We start from the raw sequence: 6000 nt of genomic DNA, 5'->3' as shown, positions 1-6000 counted from the left end.
TCAACAAGGTCTGTCTTACTGTGCCATCCACAGAATCCTACTCAGGTTTATTCAATGGGGATTGTGTTGTTTGGGTTGCACTGTTATACCCTGAACATTTTATAACTGGTAAAATAGCCACAGCTAATTCTCAGTTACGAACTCAGTGCTAGGGTTGCCAACCCACCCGGTTTGCCAGGGGTCCCCCGTTTGGGGGGGTTCTACCCGCTGCCAGCCAGGTGGTCGGCAGGGGAAGCCCCGCCCCCAACACCCACAGCCACCCCTCTCCCTTCTCTCTTGAGAGAGAGGGGTGGCTGCCTTTAAGTGCGTGGAACCTGTGTTTCCTCCCAAGCCTGATCTCCGCTTGAGATCAGGTTTGCAGGGAAATGCACTTAAAAGGGAAACACAGCTCTTTGCTCTTAAAGGGGAAACACCGGCTCCTGCACTTAAAAAGGAAACGCCGGCTCCTTTAAGTGCAGGGAACTGGCGTTTCTCGAGATCCGGCGCGTGGGCAGGTGGGGGGGGGGCGGAGGATGTCCCCAACATGACGTCATCACGTTGGGGATGCCCCGCCCCCTCCAGGATCACCCCCAAAGTCCCCCGCTGGAGGTGGAGGATGGACTTGGCAACCCTACTCAGTGCAAACCATCACAATTTCAGACAGGTAGCAGTATTACTCTGTTGCATCCAATTAAAACAGAAGTCCAGTAGCACCTTAAAGACTAACAAAAATTATACCTGTTGAGGATTTCTTGAGTCAGGGTTCTCTTCAACAGATGCAAAGATTACCCATTTAATTTTTATTTTATATTTTACTTTGTTTATAGCCCACCTTTCTCACTGAGACTCAAGGCAGATTACAAATATTTTTAGGCATAATGCAGAAAATGGGTTACAAAGGTAGAGTGCGATGCAGTAAAAGGAAAGGAATATGTTAATAAACATTGCTCTAGACTATAATACTCTCCTTTATAAAGCAACCTTATCAGCTGCTCCATTATACCACAGTGAAATTTACAAAAATGCCCTCTTGAATAATTCTGTTTTACACATTCTGCAAAATGATAGTAGAATGTAGGCCTATAGCTACAGGAGGGCATCTAGCTCAAAAAGTAGAATAGGGCGGGGTAAAGAAGGGGGCGGGGCTTCACCACATGACCGCCCCGCCCCCTAGAGGTTCTCTTCCGGAGCTCCGTACCTGAGAGCTCCCCCCCGACTAGAGCCCTGCCCACAAGACTCCATAGCTTAGAGGGAGCATTGCTCACAGCCTCCCCCCTATCAACAGGAATGTCAGCCAAAAGGCAAGCAGGTGCCAGCAGAGGGGAAACATGTGTGCCCACTCCAGCTCTCCCCACCCACCACTCAGCTACAGTGAGGCCAGAGGCAGGCTCATCATGCTGGGCAGATGGCTGGCCGGCTGGTGCTAACTGCCCACCCTCCCTCCCTCCCTGGGGAGTGGGTGAGGCAATGAGGCTAGACATGCCAGGATGGGTTGGCACACCACTGTTGCTGCTCCACGTGCACCCCAGATGAGGCCAGGCAGTTAGGGACCCCGGTGGGCTGACCCTGTGCGAGGTTGGTGCAGTGACAGGGATGAGGCTCACTTGGGCTCCGGGGAGGGTAGTTGGGGGGGAGATGCGCTGCTCTTCCTTCCCTTCATGGCACTGAGAGATCCATTTCAGGCTGTGTGGTGAGGGGGGGCTCAACCCTTCACTGGCCTCTCCTTTGGTGGCTTGCATGAGAGATCAGGGGCTTCTATGGGGCACTCCCAGGCTTGGGTCTGTGTGCAAGGGGGTGTGCAGGAGTGCCCCCAATTTATTTAAAGGCCCCCTGAATTAAAAAAAAAATCCTGGCTACAGGCCTGGTAGAATGAGGGGCATATCTGACTTTCTCAGGCAGACCATTCTACAAGGTGGGAGCCAACAGATAATGTGTGTGAATGGTCACTTCCTAATTCCACCCATTTGCAGGGTGGCACCTTCAGAAGACTTTGCTCAGATGAGTGAGCCTGTCATAGCAAGGCATGGCAGGAGAGGTGATCCTGCAGATATGCAGGCCCAAGGCCATTAAGGGCTTTGTTGGTGACAACCAGAACCTCAACTGAACCTGGGAACTGATCAGTAACCAAGGGAGTGTAGAATGGGGGTGACATGCATATTCTGCATAGTGCCCAACAGTAACCAGGTTGCAACATTCTGTATCAACTGGCATTTCCAAGTTGTTTTAGGGGCAGGTCCATGTAAAGTGCATTGCAATAATCTAGGCTTGAGGTTCGAAAGCAAGAAATTGCAAGTAGATAAATAGGTACCACTTCGGTGGGAAGGTAACAGCGTTCCGTGCACCTTGGCGTTTAGTCATGCCGGCCACATGACCACGGAAACGTCTTCAGACAGCGCTAGCTCTTCGGCTTTGAAACGGAGATGAGCACTGCAACCCTAGAGTCAGACTCGACTGGCTTTCGAGCAAGGGAACCTTTACCTTTACCTTTAACCATAGCACAGATCAGCTGAGTCAAAGTAAGGGACCATCTTCTATATTAAATGAAGCTGGAAGAACGTCTTTGCCTTAACTTGCTTCGCAAACAATAATGCTGATCCAGAATAATGCCTAGGCTCTTAACTGAGTCAGTGAGTGTCAGCTAGACCACATCAAAGGAGGGAAGAAAAATGTCCTTCAAGACCTCAGCCTTCTCAATGAATATTCAGCCCATTGGGAATTATCATCTAGGAAGATGAGCATGTTCATTTAGTATTTTTATGAAAACATTATGAAGAACAGATGCAAGTAAATTACAGAGGGATCACCAGTGAATAAGAAATACTTATAGACAGCAAACTGTCACTTATTAGATTTTGGTGGACTACACTGCATACAATAGAATTTCCCTTGATACTGTTTCTGAGGTGATTACTAACATTTCAGTTCCAAAACATAGGATGAATTTTCAAGTATTTCTTTGCTATGTTCATTAAGCATTCAGATAATTTAACAATTGAATCAAATTAAACTTCAGGGCAAAATATGGCAAATTGGGTTTTTATGCCCAACATGGCTTAGAGGCACTCCTTATTTCTTGGTGCCAGACACTCATACCGAGCACAACCTATTTATTTATTTAAAATAATTTTCATCTGCCTTTATAAAAAAAAGGATTCAATTACACAGCTAATGTCTTGAAAAAAATTCTGATGGGAACTGGACCCAATGCCAAACTAATTAGTTTTTGATTCTAGCAGCACCTCCAGTATTATATGAATGTGTGCTTAATTAGGCAAATACTGTTTTTCTAACCCTCCCATGACCCCCCACATGATTTTGGAGGTTCATGGTGGGAAGTGGCTTGTACCCATTTCAGTGATCCCTCTTGCTCCCTCCTGCTTGAAAACATGGGGGGGGGGGACAAAAGGGATCGCTGAAATGGCTTGCATTCATTTCAGCCTGAAAGGCTAAAATAGGTGTAAGCCATTTCAACTATCCCTTTTGCTCCCCTCCCTGCTTGGAGCAAAGGGGATTGCTGAAATGGCTTGCTATTTTTGTTTATGGTAATGTATGGTTCTCAGTGTTTGTTCATTTTTTATAAATAAAAGGTGCCGCACGAGCGTGAAGTCCAAGGGACAAGTTCACCTGAAAGTAGTGAACTCGCCATTCGGATTTCACTTGTGTGCAGTGCCCTCATGCAAAACGTGTTTAAAGTTTAAATGTTGCAAAAGCTGTTTAAAGTTTAAATGGCTTTTGCAAGTGGGTGCCACATGTGAGTGAAGTCCAAGAGACAAGTTCACCACTTCCAGGTGGACTCGCTGCTTGGACTTCACTCATGTGCGGCACCCACTTGCAAAAGCCATTTAAAGGCAATATTCCCTTTAAATGGTATTTGCAAAATCTCCCCCCCCCCCCCGCCTTCCATTCTGCTGGCCTCGGGAAGCCACTGCCAGCAGAAAGGAGGGAAGATCTCAGATCTTCCCCAAACCTCATGAATGACAAAGTGGTTCATTAACTGGGAAAGTTCATGGTTCATGAGACCCCACGAACCTCAACAAACCCCCATTTTCCTGGTTCATGCCCATCCCTATATGAGACTAATTATGCACATCCAAGTGACTTATTAGGTGTACCATTTTCAGCATAAGAAAGGGCTATGTGCACAGCAGAAACTCTGGGTCTGTGGAGAGGCAGTGGGATGGAAAATCTCAAAATCTGCTATTTTACAACATCTGGATTGTGCAGCCTGCACAGGAGCAGCAGCTAGGAGCACAGAGAAGAATTTTATTTAGGAACAACAGGTGGCACAGAGGGGAAGGGAGGACTCAAAACTTTGAATTTATGCCGGAACAGCAGCTGTGTCACCAATCCTTTCAATTTCTTTGACAGCATAAACATATACATGTTTATTCAATTCCACTGAGTTGAGTTTAGTCTGCTCCCAAGCAACTGTGCATAAGAGTGCATCCTAGGCAACTCTGTGACACTTACTTGGGAGTAAGCCTCAATAAACTCAATGGAAGCTTATTTCTGAGTAAACATGCACGGTTGTACGCTACAAATCTTCTACAAAATCAAATGTTTTGCAGCAGTAGATCATCTTCAGTAGGTAATGCCTCATTTGTTCATATTTATCATGCATAATGCTGCAGCCAGCGGGTGCTCCTAACCAGCTAGTAACAGAGCAGAGCTAGATAGAGATGAACAGCCATAATGATCCATTTCCCCTAATAACTACAATGATTCGCATTCAGCACTACCATAAAAGTACCCCATTATTCTACTGATTTAATGCTACCTAGCAGAGGAGTTGTTTTAAAAACTTAAATCATAATTGCTATTGATTTCCTACTAAAATGAAAAGCTTTTCCAAATCCTGAACTCTCTCTTCTTCTGTCTCTATGCACTTCTCATACTTGTTCCAGAAAAGAAATGGATTTTCCTAATTTGAATTGCTGTAATTTTCTTTTTTTGTTGTTGTTGTTCTCCTCCTCCTGCTCTTCCAAGGAGCTCAGGGAGGCATACATCTTTGCTCTTCATTTTATCCTCAAAATAATCCAGTGAGGTGGGTTACTTTGAGAGAGAATACATTTAGCTGTATAATAAGAATGAGTCCACACTCCTGTTGTTTATAAGCAATAAAAATCAAGTAAAAACTATTTTCCTTTTATTAATGTAGTTAGTACAAGGTCTGATCAACATAGAAATGCCATTATAGTTACAATAGAAAAGAGCAAGAGTCTAGTAGCATCTTAAACAAACAAACAAACAAACAAACAAACAAACAGTAGCACTAACAAAATATGTGGCAGGGTATGAGCTTTCGTGGCAGGGGATGAGATGGGGGGGGTCTACATTTTCTTGTTTACAGACAGTCTACTAACCTAAAACAACTTCTCACCCGCAATGACAAACTACTCAGCAGTAACATGTTAACAGTACCAAGGCCTGCAACAAACCAAGATGCCAACTTTGCTCTCATATAGATCCTAGCAACACCATCAGTGGACCCAGCAACCTCAGCCATACCATTTCAGGTTCATACTCCTGCTCATCCTCTAATTTGATTTATGTCATTATGTGTCAACAATGCCCTTCCACCCTCTACGTTGGAAAAACAGGCAAAGAATTAATGGACATAAGTCTGACATTAAGAACCACAACATTCAAAAACTGGGTGGGGGGACATTTTAACCTTCCAAGACATTCAGTTGCTGACATATGATTAGCAGTTCTCTTAGGCTGAGGACAGACTGGCAGTATGAAGTGTGAGGGAGGCGGGGCAAAAAGACCCAGACCAAGTTGTGCCAAGGATTCCCGGTTGCACTGTACCTACTGATGTGGGAGCATACCAGGGAGGAAGCGCAAGGGAGCGTTCACACTATTGGCCCACCCCGGCAGAGGCATGTCTGTAAGTGGCTTTTTTTCACTCCAGCGACATGCACCTATGCACAAAGGCGCATAGGCACAGCAATGTGGCTTGTTTGCAGCTTTCAGCGTGCACACTTTTGGGAAGTGGAATCAACTCGCTCTCCAGGGTTT

This window comes from Gekko japonicus, unplaced genomic scaffold (genome assembly GCF_001447785.1).
Source record: "Gekko japonicus isolate JY-2015 unplaced genomic scaffold, Gekko_japonicus_V1.1 scaffold378, whole genome shotgun sequence".
Classification (NCBI taxonomy): domain Eukaryota; kingdom Metazoa; phylum Chordata; class Lepidosauria; order Squamata; family Gekkonidae; genus Gekko; species Gekko japonicus.
This window is presented reverse-complemented; position numbering follows the sequence as displayed.